Source organism: Hetaerina americana, unplaced genomic scaffold (assembly GCF_022747635.1).
Source record: "Hetaerina americana unplaced genomic scaffold, ioHetAmer1.1.p SCAF_11, whole genome shotgun sequence".
In the NCBI taxonomy this organism is placed as follows: Eukaryota; Metazoa; Arthropoda; class Insecta; order Odonata; family Calopterygidae; genus Hetaerina; species Hetaerina americana.
In genome coordinates this window covers 5253523-5268390 of record NW_027286181.1, presented here as the reverse complement: position 1 = coordinate 5268390, position 14868 = coordinate 5253523, and positions in this window count along the sequence as shown.

Below are 14868 nucleotides of genomic sequence, written 5' to 3'. Positions count from 1 at the left end.
CGGTCTACCTCTATGCTAACTCTATGCTGCGGTGTTCTACGGAATATCTGTGTGACAAAGTACTCTAGTATTCTGCCAATAATTGTAATGAAGTTAAATGACACACGCAAACACTGGGGAAATATCAAACATCTAATACCTCAACATCTTGTGCGACACACTAATCTTATTAATTGAAATGTTGATGTTCTTTCAGAATAAAACAAATTAAAAATCAACTGAATTTTTAGCTCCGAGATATTTCACTTTATTTCGAAATAGTTTCGTTCCTGTCTCGATTTCCTTTCTTCGTGCTCCGTGCCATTTAGCCTGACTAACACCATTAACTGATTGAAGGTAAACGAATTATCGTGTCCTGATGGAAGGGTCGCTTTGAGTCAGGAGCGAGGGCGCGCGAGTTCGAGTATTAGCTAGTTTACTACTTCTACACGGTCTAGTTATGCATGAAATTGACTCAAGGCTTCTAATTTGTGCTTAAAAATATAGTTTGGGCATAAGTTTAGAATTCTCACTCCATCAACTTTATGCTAAAGACACCACGAGCACATCTATCAACCCGAAGACCGGTTTCATAGGTAGAGATCACCCAGTACTAAACCAAACGGCGTGTAAAATTCACTCATCAGGGTAAGGGGACCAGATCCTCTCCCAGTGCTGCCTATTGTTTCCCAGGAAATTCTGGTGCCCAAAAATCACAGTTTGGTTGAAGCTAAGGGATCTCCGAGAGGCATGCCAGGTAATCGAACCTGAGCCAACCGGTCGGTAACCCATATTATTTGCTATCTGATAAATATTATTTCCGTGAGTAAAATATACTTCAAGATTGCATTAAAAAAACTTCTTGTTGAGATCTATTTAACAATTTTTTACTTATCTATCGATTGCAGGCGTACAACAAACGTGCCTGTCGTCTTAAGAATTGAACCGTGATTGGTACTATAGTTCGCCGTAGCTGAAAAACTAATGGATAAAGTAAGGAAATTCATGTTTCTGGTTTAGGTGAACGTACGATAATCACTGATTAGTCCGATGTATGTAAAATTCATAGCAGGTGTAAGACGTGAGAAATATTTTATTATTGAATATGATAGTCAGGATTTTTTTAGCAAAACATTTATCATACCATTTTTCAATAAACATTGTGGCTAATTTTCCAATTCTTTAACCTGGTTACGACCAAACAATCCAATTTACGGTAAAAATTAAAAAAAGCGATTGAATGTTTTCCAGTGCCAACACATGTATCCCAAAAGATAATCTTTCATCAAAATCTATAGAATGTACATTTAAGTTTAGTCCAAGTAATATATTGTGGCCACAAAATACTTATGGGTACTCACAAAAAATTAAATTCTTTGCGTCAACATATATATATATATATATATATATATATATATATATATATATATATATATATATATATATGTTGACGCAAAGATATATATATATACACTTGTATGGAATTTAAGGAAGAATGTTCACGAAATGACGAATGTTGAAAACGGGAAGGAATAACGAAAAGAATTAATCGAATTTTGAATTTAACAGGTATGTATACGTATCAATATGAAATATCATGTTGACCTTATGCTGTAAAAGCTTTTGAAACCACTTAGGCACTTCTAATTACATGAAAAACATGATTCAATTTTAATATATAATCATTAATGTATTGTTATAATAATAATTACTTACGGTGATTATTTTTGTATTAATGATAATTTTTCACCAATTGAGTGTTATTTCTTTTCAAATAAAATGTATGATCAGCATTTGCAGTAAAGGCAATTTAACATAGAAAAATATATCATTGCAGTTTAAAGCCAATTTTAGGTTATTTATGATAGAATTCATTTAATTTATATTCATTATAAGAGGATGAAAAAACTAATGATTATTCATTTTATCGACTTAATAATGATAGAAGACCTTTGGAATGAATTTCCGGTTATATGCGTTGGTTTTGATTGGAAAAAATAATCTTAAGTCTCTAATTAAATGCATTATTAATGATTACGTATTGTTTGTTTGAAAAAAAGGATGGCATAAAAGAAGTAATGTAGCTGAAGCTGATCGTATCATAATTTTTTCCGCGATGGCGAAAAGATAAGGCAGGAGTCTACAAGAGCTAGGCAACCATTTGTAAAATTAAATAAGGAAAACGTTTACATGAAATGAAAGGTGCAAAATATAAAGCTAAAATATTTTTCACCATTCACGGAAAAAATTACGTGAATTCTAAAACAAGAAACACACGTCACTAGTCAATACATGTCAGGAGGGAATAGTTCGAAAAAGCCAAAATTGCCGTTTCCGATGCAACAGCAGTTGTGCAGCAGGTCGGAAGGATGATCAGGAGTGAGAGAAGAAAATTTTTTACGTGTATGATAAAACTAGCTGTTTTGTAATTGAGAATAAGATGACCACCGCAGTGACAAACTGAAAGGAAAGTTTGATAAGGGAAAGATGAGGTAAGACGCCACGCCAAAATGAGTCGAATATCGCGTGATATTTACATTTTCGAGAAAAGGAGGTCAAGTTCACCTCCTTGTGACACTTCCTTATTCCCAAATGGTCGCAATTACCATAACACTGTCCAAAGTAAAATCTATAAAATAATAATATGTTAAAAAACCTTTGAAAAGTCTCTTAAATATATTTATATTTAATACGTTTTAGTCTGAATTTTTTAAATTGAGGTTAGCTCAACCCCTATGCGTATCGTGTTTTTTCAGTATTATAACCCGCACTCCTTACCCCTGAAGGGGATGAGGTTAATTCAGGTCAATTTTGAAGACTTTTCACCTAGCCTATTCCATAGTTTCATATTCTGCTGGGGTTTTTTGAAAAGATGATGGTCTGAAACAGAGGGGATGGAAGTTATCAACTTCAAAAGGGTGCAAATTGTGCGTAGCATAAATTAAATCGCCCGACTTGTCAGGTAGTGTCTTGTTGGACGGAGCTTAGAAATTTAGCTATTTTCGCAGCAAACCAAAATCCACCTAAAACGGTAGACTACTAATCAAATTATCAAGTGGCTCTTGCAAGGAGTTGAGGATAAGATAGGACTAACTTCTATTTACTGTCACTTGGATCGAAATATTTTCCGAGTATTTTGTTTCCATCTCAGAAGAAAGAGATCCAGAAATGAAAAGAAAATTAGCTTCATGCTACAAGGATGAATAACCCAAGCGGAAGACAGTAAATCGTCAAACCATGACTGGGAATTCTAGAAATGGTCTCAAAGACGCGAAGATAACTTTAGTTAATTCAATTGTGGCGGCCGTTGGATTTGTGGAAAGTGGAAAGATTTCCGGAGAAAATATTATGTTGTTCACTCCCAAGTAACTCAAGGGACCATGAATCTATCTCAAGTAATGAAACATTGAGACCAGTGCGGACTTAATTTCGCTCAGCCCACGCCTCTTCTCGAATATACGGGGAACTCCGGGTCTCCGAGAGGGAAAGTTTACAAGACATTAGCATCCTCCCCGCCTCGCATCCATTCCGACGCAACGACGATGATTATTCCGGCCTCCCTAGGATTGGTCCCGGAGAATAATATATTCGCCAAGTGTACGCCCAACACCAATCTAATGCGATCCATCTCGACGTGAATCCAACAATAAGGGGTGCCCTCTGTGGAGAAATTGGTGCCGTTTGTTGCTCTCCTCTCTCAGAAGGCGATGACCCGAGTTTTATTTTAACAATACCCCAACCGTCAAGGACATGCTATGCGGAGCGAACGTCTGGCCATTACTGTTTTAGCGTGACTAAATAAATCTAGTTTCCCCCTGTGTTTTACCCGACATGGCTCAGGTAGGAAGAAGTCTTCGCAGCTGAAATTAGGGTCGGAAGGCATAATAGAAAAAGCATATCCGCTTTGGAATATATATATATATATATATATATATATATATATATATATATATATGTATATATATATGTATATATATATATATATACGTACATATACACATATACATGTACATATATATACATATATATATCCCCTCCCACAGACTACAACCTTGACATGGTGGAAGGGCTTCTGCGTCCCGATGACCCCTAGAGTGGTACTGGCAGGAGTAATGATAATTACTCCTGGTAGGGTCACCCATGGTAGGCCGAAGGTTAGGGGCTAGACGAATGTAGTCCATGCAGCGTCTGTTCCTCATTGAGGCGGCTGCAAAGGCGTCTGACCCCAGTGGGGTGGCCAGTAAGTGATGGTGTCACGTTAAAAACACTATTGAGGAAGGCAACGGGAAACCACCTCAATTATCATTCCCAAGATTTAAATTATGGACAAAACAGAGATTTTGAGTCCTGGCAACTACGGGGTTCGGCCCATTCGGCCGCGTGTCGTGCCCGCCAGCGGGGGAGACAAGGCTTCCGCGGTCGTCATCCAACGAAACCCATGCCAAAGAAAACCGGCAGCAACAGGACAGAAGACGCAGGAGGAAAAGAAGACCAAAATAGTTAGAATAAGAACGTGGAATGTTAGGACAATTTTGAGGATAGGAAAATTAGAGAATATTAAGCGAGAGATGGAAATAGGAAATATTAATATTTATTAAATAAAGAGGTATAGCCAACATAGAACAGGCAATGGATAGAATATTACTAACAGATATAAAAGGAGAACCGACGAACTTGGTCATTGTTAAGTTATACATGCCACGGAGTAACCATACGGAGAAAGAGGCCGAAAGGATAAACGAGCAGTTAGAGGACATAATCGAGTGTTTTGCTGCAGGAAAACACTTGATATCGATGGGGGATTGGAATGCGACGGAAGGCGAAGTGAGAGATGGTGATGAGGTGGGGGACTACGGTAGGCACGAGGAATGACCGCGGGGAGAAAGCAGTTGAGTTCTGCAGGAGACAGGGGTTAGTCTTCACCAAAACTTGGTTTAGACACCACAAAAGACGCAGGTATACATGGGAAATGCCAGGTGACTCAGAAAGGTATCAGCTAGATGATATCCTGGTTAGACACAGGTTTAGGAACAGTGTGATAAATTCCCACAGCTTCCTGGGAGCGGATGCGGACTCTGACCACAATTTAGTTGTTATGAAATGTAGCGTCCGTTTCAAAAAGATAAGGTAGGAGCGGCGAGTTAGAAAATGGAATTTAGAAGCTTTGAATTGTTTGAAAAGGAAGGAATACAAACAGGCGGTAGAGGAAATCATGGAGGGTGGTAAAGAGTTTAGTATTATCGAAGAAAAATGGGAAAGGATCAAGAAAGGGTTGTCTAAAGCCGTAATGACACTATTGGAACCGTTAACGCTAAAAGGACTAGAAAACCATGTATCACGGATGAGATGATTATAAAGATAGATGAGCGGCGAAAATGAAAGAATATAAATACAAAATTAGGCAAAATGAAGTACAAAGAATTGAACAATAAATTGAGGCGAGCAACAAATAAAGCAAAAGAAGCATGGTGGAAGACGCAGTGCGAGGATATGGAAAGTCTGCAGAGGAAGGTTGAAATCGGTGCGCTGTACAGCAAAGTTAAATCTTTATCGGGAAGTAAGAAAGGACAGTTAGAGATAAGGCGGGTAAGGTAATAGTTGACGCAGGAAAGATCCAAAAGAGATAGAAGGGGTATATAGAAGAACTGTATAGTAAAGAACTTAGACCAACAAAGTTAGACATTGGAAAAGAATATGACGTAGAGGAAGACAGCTTAGGTCCAGGCATACTTGACAATGAGATAGAAAGGGGATTAAGGGAGATGAAACTAAATAAGACCGTGGGGGTGTTTAATATTCCCGCGGAACTATTGAAAAGTTTAGGAAAATATGGGAGGAAGAGGCTATATGGGCTGATTCGTAGTATTTATGAGGAAGGAATTTGGCCGTAAGACTTTGTGAGATCAGTTTTAGTTCCTATGCCGAAAAAGGTAAAGGCTACATCATGTGAGGACTAAAGGACGATAAGTTTGATATCCCACGCAGCTAAATTTGTTCTCAGGATAATAAACAAAAGGATAGAGAGTAGGGCAAATTATTACTTAGGGGATGATCAGTTTGGCTTTAGGAAGGGGAGAGGTACGCGTGATGCCATTGCAGTAATGAGATCATTAATCGAGAGGAATATAGAACACAACCAGGAGGTATTTGCCTGTTTCGTAGATTTCGATAAAGCGTTTGATGGAGTGAATTGGGAAACACTAATGGGTATATTGAAGAAAATAGGAATAGATTGGATGCAAAGGAGGCTAATCCGCAACCTGTACATGTCTCAGAGTACTCAGGTGCGGGTGGGGAACGGGGAGTCCGGATGGGGAGTGTTAGGAAGAGGTGTAAGGCAGGGTTGCCCATTATCACCGTCGCTTTTCAACCTGTATGTAGAGGGAAGGGTAGTGGAATGTTGAAGACTGTGATAGAGGGGAGAATGTTGGGCAAAAGAGGAAAGGGAAGGAACAGGATAGGGATGTTGGACGGGATGAAGGGAAGAAGAAAGTACTCAGAGCTGAAGAGGGACCTGATGTAGAGTAGGATGTTGTGTTTTGCTAGGGGTCACAAATTATTTAATAAGTAATTATGCCCATCCAAAAACCTACCTTTACCGGTAGATTACCTCATTATATGTGTGATTTAATTATAATGCCCTTCCTATCTCATCGTCGAGTATGCCTGGACCTAAGCTATCTTCCTCTACGTCTTGTTCCTTTTCTATGTCTAACTTTATTGGTCTAAGTTCTTTACTATACAGTTCTTCTATATATTTCTTCCATCTCTTTTGGATCTTTCATGCGTCGACTATTTTCTTACCCGCCTTATCGCTAAGGGACCTGAAGTAAAGTAGGATGTTGTGTTTTGTTAGGGGTCACAAATTATTTAATTGGTAATTATGCCCATCCAAAAACCTGCCTTAACCGGTAGATTACCTGATTATATATATATGTGTGAGTGTGTGTGTGTTTTTCCGAAGAGTTGGAGAATGCTTTGGCCAGCATCGCAAGTCATCGGGACTTACGGTGTGTGGGATTCTCCTAGGGTGGGCACTGATGCCACCGGTGTCCATCCCTTGGCCTACCCACTAAACTCCCAACTCTTTAGTGCCTGCCCCCCGGAAACCACCGCTAGGCATTACTTCGGTGGGGCAGCCATGCCCTTTAGGCCACTCCCGATGCTATTTCAAGCTCCAGTTGACTCCGCTTCAATCCTCCTTTCTGCCTGTCGCCTTAGGCGACTCAGCTCCTCTACAATTTTTGATGAGAACGCGACCCCAGCATTCCAATCCGACTCGGACCTAAGTAGACAGGACCCTAGCCCTTCTGGTGTCATAGGGCCCTGCCAAGTGCCACAAAATAAGCCTCGTGCCTCGACGAATCTTGGGCACCGAAACAGGACATGTTCTACGCTCTCGTCCTCACCTGGGCAAGCCGGGCACTCCGCACTTCCATACACCCCAATGCGGTGCAAAAAACTGCGAAAGTTGCCGTGGCCGGTAGGTACCTGGGTGAGTTGGAATGTCAGATGGCCATGTCCTCTGCTGATCCATGCTGAGACGTCTGGGACAATCCTATGAGTCCAACGGCCCTCCATAGCTTCATCCCACCTTAGCTGCCACTCTTCCATCAGTGCCGAAGACCATTGATGTCGGCTGTTTGAGCGAGCTAGGTCCGGTCCTGTATTCCGCCTTGATCCGTGGTAATTCCTGGCGCGTTCTTATGCCAGGAGATCTAAGGGAGGAAGTCCTCCTATCACAGGTAGAGCAATGCAGGATACTGAACGATAGGCTCGTGTAACCCTGAGGATCGCAGTTCTGTAAGCTCGACTACAGCTTGCCCCATAACTTCTGTTTTTGCTCATTGCCTCGTACCATATTGGTGCGCCATACATGATAATGGAGATAACCACAGAAGCGAGTAGTCGCCGCCTAGGTTCTTTCGGTCCTCCAGTATTTGGCATGATGCCTGCAAGTGCTCCTGCTACCTTCGATGCCTTGGTTCCTACCTTCTGGAGGTGCTCCTTGAATCGGAGCTTCCAGGGTCTGATACGCCTTCTCCTTGGTTGCTCTGACGCTCCCTTTGAAGTTTCTCATCACCCAATGAAGAGTTTTGAAAGCTTTCGTAAAGTTGTACTCCACATTTAGCCCCCACCCTAAGTTCTTAGTTAAATATACGCCTAAGTATTTGCAAGTATCACTTCTAGGAATGACATTTTCTGAGAATTTATATTCCCTATTGTTTCCATTTGCCTTGTTGCTAAAAGTGATGGATTTGCATTTGTTAACATTAATATCCATCCCATGTTTTGTCACCCAATCCGCCATTTTATTGTCCCTTTGAAGTTTGTCACGGTCTCTGTCATTTTCGACTTTCCTGTAGATAATACAGTCGTCTGCAAAAAGTCTTATCTGAGAATTAATATTTACTGGGATATCATTTATATATATTAAAAACAAGAGCGGGCCAAGTACGCTTCCTTGTGGGACTCCCGATGTTACCCTTGTTTTTTCATTTTACACTTCTCCTAATTTGACCCTTTGTGTTCGACCGTCCATGAAATTTTTGACCCAAGAGATTACTCTTCCATCTGTGTGTAGTGGCAATTGGCCCATCTTAAGCATTAAGCGATCGTGGTCAACTTTGTCAAAGGCTTTTGACAGGTTGACTATTATAGCATCCATACGTCGAACATTTCTTGGCAGAACGCTAATAGCTGAGTTTCGCAAGACTGCCCTTTTCTAAAACCGTATTGGCGACTATACAACCAATTCTCACTCTCCCACAAGTCCCAGAGATAATCAGCCATCATCTTTCCTAAAAGCTTGCAAACAACTGATGTCAAGCTTACCGGTCTATAATTATCAACTAGTGCCTTATCTCCTCCTTTGAAAATTGGCGTAACATATGCCTCCTGCCATGCATTTGGCAGGGCATTATTGTTTAAGGTAACATTGAATAAATGATTTATATAATTTGAAACTACACTACCACCCAATTTAAGCAAGTCAATTGAGATACCATCTGGCCCTTTTGATTTATTCGCCCTCATTTTCATAATTTTTTCATAAATTTCTGCGCTCGTCGTTTTAATACTTTTGGTATTTAATATTTTTTCGCCTCCTTGTTGACTCAGAGATGTATCTACAGAATCCTTTCTATTTACCATAACCTTAAATACACTTGCATACCAATTATTAAACGCATTAGCCTTTTCCTTATCATCAACGATTAGTGTTCCATCCTCTTTTTTTAAAGCTGTTATGTTTTCCCTGTTGTCTTTCCTCCTCCGTAGGTACTTGTAAAATTTATTTCCATTATTTCTTCCGATTATTTTCTGTAGAAAACTTTCTTTGGCTATTTTCTTTTCTCTATTCAATTCACGAACTAATTTTTTGTAGATTATGAGCCATTCCGAGCTCTCGTTCCGTTTTTTGTGAATCACTCTCAGTTTTTTCTTCAAGGATCTAATTTTGCGGTTGTAGAACTCTGGATCAGTATTTTCTTTAAGAATTTTTTTCGGGACAAATTTATTAAATCCCTCCTCCATTATCCCCTTAAATGTTTTCCAGATTTCTTCTACATTCTGCCCACCACTTACCCATTCCGAATACTTTTCCCTTAAAAAGCTCTGGAACCCTTCCCTATCACCACGTTTATATTGCCAAACTATCTTTTTGTTTACTAGCCCCTTATACTGAGCCCTCTCCCAGTTTAGATACATACGCACAGCTGAATGGTCACTTATTCCCGGAAGAAAATCGACTTCCCCTACCCACTTTTTCGGTCTCACAAGTATGACGTCGAGGATGTTTCCCCCGCGCGTGGGTTTTTCCACCATCTGTACAAAACCCTCCTCGTTTATAAGACGACTAATGATTTCTTGGGCCTTCCCACCCCCCACCGTGACCTCGTCTGCCGACCATTGACTACCTGGAAGGTTCAAGTCCCCCGCTATGAGGAATCTTTTGTCCTTAATCAAAACCGCGATACGAGTTCCGATCAATTTTAGATTGCTCGATATTTTCAATTTTCGAGTAAATATCTTACACTAATAACCGCTTTAAGCTCTGTTTCGTCAATGGAGTTTCATTGAATTCGGAATAGAATTAAAATAGGATGAATGACTTGGAGGAAAATTGTTGGGAGAAGATATTATTAAGTTCTAAAGCATATTTATTTTCTAAAATTAAACGTGCGGGTTAATTTGTTTCCATGATTTTGCTGCGATAATGCAAAAGTTCAGGGAGATTGATGTTCCGATTTCTGGAATGATTATTGAATAACTTAGCAAGTAAGTTAATGATTTTTATTGATCCGATCGATAAAACGATAATGAATTTGATGTAAAAAATGGGAGCTTAATTCGTGGAATCGTAAGGCGATTCAATCATTGGACGGATACTAAGTCCCACCTAGAGTCTATAGTTGCGATAGGTGATTAAAATTTCTTCATACGCTAAATACTCCGAAGTAAATCTTGAAAGTCTTACAGTGATATTTATTTTATTTTGGCTGTCAAAATTTCAAATAAAGTGCAACTCTTATAATTTCATTTGATTACACTATGTAAAAGTGGTACTTACCCAAGAAAGCATTGAAAATATTTCAATGTAAGGTGTAGCAACTTCTTTCTCACCGCAGCTCTGATGTGAAATCCTATTGATTGATTCTTCAGAGAAATCACCTGTAAAAGAAAATAAAAAATGTGTTTTAATGTCCATTATTTTAATTAAATTGAATTTGCAATTTTATTTTTGCCTTAAAAATCTTCTCATCCTAGTAGTAGTAGTTTTTAGGGGAGGCGACCGACAGCTAAGATCATTTGCGCCATAGGGGATGGACAGGAAAGGATGAAGGGTGGAGAGAAACCCGGCGTCGGCATTAGCATACTTTTTACGAAAGGCGCCAAGGGGTCCGCAGTTTAACGTTCCATCTGACGGACGGCGTACTCACTCAAGGGGCTGTCCACAAGGCACCTCAAGTAGGGTTCGAGATACCTCTGAAAAATATTCAACACCGCCGGGATTTGAACCCGCGCCCTCAGGGTGAGAAGCCAGTACGTTAGCCCCCGCACCATCTCGATCCCCATTCTCATCCTATTTAAATATAGAAAATCGAAAGAAATTTTCGACGAAAGTTTTCTCAGAAGGAAAAAAAATAAATAATATCCTGTCGGACGAATGAGGAGGAGGAAAACTGAATTATATAGCGAACCTCTTTCTGTGAACCAATGGATAAAATGTGAAAAATTGTGAAAAATCACCTCTAGCCATTACATTAACATCTCTACATTGTTCTCCTTTTTAATACCCAAAGATGAGAAATTTTAATCATTTATCGGCATAAAGGTCCATGTTCCACGTTAATAACTCAATTCTTTCATGATTAAATGAGAAATGGCCCTTCAAGGAGAGTCTAATTGGTTTAAAAAATAGTTCTCAGATCCCTCCCTATTTGAATGTTTTTTTTTGGGCGGAGATACAAATTGTTCACGGATCGACCTTTCTCCTTGAATGATTATTTTTTTACTGCGGCACCGACATGTCAAAAAAAACTGAACGAAACTTTCGCTTCCGATGAGTTAAATTTAGAAACAAAGCTAATCAGTACTAAATGAAACAGTTAATGATAAAGTTCCATTCTGCTCAGTTGGTTATTTTTTGAGAGATCGTTCCAAACCTAAACCTTTCCCATGTACAGAGGCATACGGAGCTGTACAAAAGCGGACGTCATCTGGAAAATGGGGTTCAAAGGACCTCAAAACATATATGTGTACGATAGTTCGTATTTGAATAAAAACATTTTAGTCAAGATTTTTCATGAAAACTATATTTTTCTCTATGCTACGTCTGAAGATTTATGATGCGTAGTTTCAAAAAGATACGCTTTCAAGTGATGGGGAACATTTAAAAAAAAAGACAATGATATTTCCACAAGTTGACACTTCATAACTCCAGTGTTGGTGATAAGGTACCGGCGGGGAGTTCGAAGTTCGGAGAAGCCTGCGCTAACTCAATTATTATTTCCTTTCGGCGTATATAGGGAATAATGTAATAAGGCAGAATCCACCGAGTTCTTTCTTTTAAAAAATAATAGCAAAAAAGTGAGCGCTTTACGTTCCCCTTGACTGTTTCCCAGATGGCCCACGCACGTCTCCCTCATCGCGTCCGTAAATGAAGCCGTGCCCTCGGATGCTTGACCTCGGCTCAGGCAGATTGAGACGTTCTTCCGAGGCGGATTTCTCTACAGAGGGCCGCGGTGCGTGTTTATGCAGGCCTCTCTTTGCAGCAAATTTAAATTTTGCAAACATTTGGCATGTGTGCCTGCCCGCTTCACATTTATTTTCTTCTCCTCATTGTGTAGGTATAGGAATAGCTGCTAACAATGTAATACTCGTAAAGTATATGCATAATATACATATGTATATATATACATATATATATGTATATATACATATATATATATATATAAAATATCTTCGAAATGGAACGCTCTTCGGCGACACACAAATATATAAAAAACACAGATGTAGATTTTTAGAATATAGAGACACAAAGAAAGGACACTCACAATTTGTTATTTACGTTTCGACAGCACGGCTGTCGTCTTCAGAATCAAGACAGAATGATTCTGAAGACGACAGCCGTGCTGTCGAAACGTAAATAACAAATTGTGAGTGTCCTTTCTTTGTGTCTCTATATTCTAAAAATCTACATCTGTGTTTTTTATATATTCATATATATATATATATATATATATATATATATATATATATATATATATATATATATATATATATATATATATATATATATATATATATATATTTATTTATATATATATAAAAGTGTGTGTGTGTAGGCATGTTGCATGATTGATGTTCGGTCGTCCGAACGAATATATATATATATATATATATATATATATATATATATATATATATATATATATATATATATTTATATTTATATATATATAAAAGTGTGTGTGTGTAGGCATGTTGCATGATTGATGTTCGGTCGTCCGGAGGAATATATATATATATATATATATATATATATATATATATATATATATATATATATATATATATATATATATATATGTATATATATGTGTGTGTGTGTGTAGGCATGTTGTATGATTGATGTGCGGTCGTCCCGTTCCCGGTCGCGGTTTTTGGTGGATCAAGGGGTGCCAGGTGCATAAACAAATAGAGGGAATGTATGTAGAATGGCTAGTGACCTACCACCCCCTGCCACACGTCCTTGCAACGGCTTGCGGTGTATTATCTAAATGTACATGAAACACGCACATACTCGTGCCGATTTACACGTGGCAGGGCTAATTCATCCCCCAGACAACTCCTCACGAAATTTCGTCTCCATTAAACGTAAAAATTGAAATCAATCATGCGACGATTGGCGACCTCGGACTTTCTCGACGAATGAACCTGCAGCAATGGTCCGGAAGGGGAAAAACACTTCATCACTAATGTTTCTATTTTCTAGTCATGGCCTGTTGTGATATGGATTTTAAGTACGCGCATGGGTCACACTTAATAAAGAGCCATATGTGGATGCTGAAACTGTTGACAAAAAGAACTTCGGAACTGATTCGGATTGGAACTTTGTTTTATCAAACATACTAGGGATAGTCAAATGAAACTTGAATATTTTAGTCTCGTGATTTCTTTAGTTAAAAAGATTCTGCTAAATTTTTTTCATGTAGACTCTCCATGATGTGCATTATAAATATTTTCTTACTCTTTGAATGCTCCTGATCACTCCGAGAAATACCCTGGCTTTAACTGCTAGTGGTGCTGCCAAGTGACTGCTGCCAGTGGCGTCAATACTTGGTGTGCCTGGTCGGGGGAGTCTCTTAGAGAAGTATTACTGTTTATGAACTGCCTAGTTCAAATGTAAGATTGTTGGAGTGACAGAGATGAATACACTACTTTCATTCATTGATGAATTGCAATGTTTCTCAGCTCAAATACTCTTAGAACAAACAAGACTATGAGGTTCCTCTGAGGAGCATGTTGCAATTCAGCTGCCATGTTTACATTAATGTTGCTCCATATTGTTTATTTCTGGCATCACGCTGCTAACTGTGGAAGACTTATCAAAACATTGCTATTACTATTGCCAACTAACTGGAAAACGGGACATCATGTTGAAATTTTTAAAGTTAGTACGCTTTCAAAGACTTCACTTGATACACCCTCAATATCGTATTTGGCAAAGATCCATGGGTATCATTACGTATGTTTCTATGCCATTTCTCAATACCATTCTTAGAGTTCTAATGGCTAGGTATTGTCATATTTGGAATCATGTCAGTTTTGCTCTTGCGTTACAATCCGTCCATCATCAAGAAAGGACGAATGAACTAAGCCAGATTAATGCAGAAAAAGTTGTAATTCAGTTTTTTTTTAATTTAAGCGTAAGGAAATTGGAAAGCTGCTAAATGAAAATTGTAGCTTCTTTCCAACGCTGGATATTACTGTATTAATACATTTTGTTGCTAGTTAGAGGCATGCTCGAAGCCAGTCAATTATTATCGCCAGTTCAATACTTTTTAAGAAAATTTCATTCAGCTGCAACTACATCCACACAATAACCCGTAGTGTGGATGTAGTACCCAATAAGTCGCTGCAAAGGCGTGTGGCGGGGAGTGTTAGGTCACCACCCGTAAACTAGAATAAAACCATATGCAAAACCAAATCATGTTACCTCTACACAATTTTTAATTTGTTTATGCACTCGAAAAACCTCTATCTCACGTGACAAACTTTATCACACGAAAGGAAGTACTTACATGCGAAATATTTAATAACAGGATGCGTACATTCAAATCGTGCTGTAGAACTGTTTAAAAAATGGATCTATTCATTAAAAAG